The sequence below is a fragment of the Crocuta crocuta genome, unplaced genomic scaffold (genome assembly GCF_008692635.1).
Source record: "Crocuta crocuta isolate KB4526 unplaced genomic scaffold, BGI_CrCroc_1.0 scaffold197, whole genome shotgun sequence".
Classification (NCBI taxonomy): Eukaryota; Metazoa; Chordata; class Mammalia; order Carnivora; family Hyaenidae; genus Crocuta; species Crocuta crocuta.
Window position 1 is genome coordinate 7,385,213 of NW_027532002.1, and position 310 is coordinate 7,385,522.

The following is a 310-nucleotide window of genomic DNA, read 5'->3' on the forward strand; positions in this document are numbered from 1 at the left end:
TTAATCTTTGAAAAAAAACTTTCAAAACTGAAAATGTCACATAAATAAGAAAATTAACTTTTATCTTTTTATATCTTTAAAATGTTTCTCATCAATAAAAATTATCCTTGAAACAAGTAAGTTTCTGTCTTGGGTGAGAGAAGGCTCATGACAAAATTAACTGTAAGAAAATGCTATGCGGGGGCACCTGGGTGGTTCAGTTGTTAGCATCCGACCTCTGCTCAGGTCATGATCTTGCAGTTCATGAGTCCGAGCCCTGCTTTGGGCTCTGTGCTGACAGCTTAGAGCCTGGAGTCTGCTTCAGATTCCA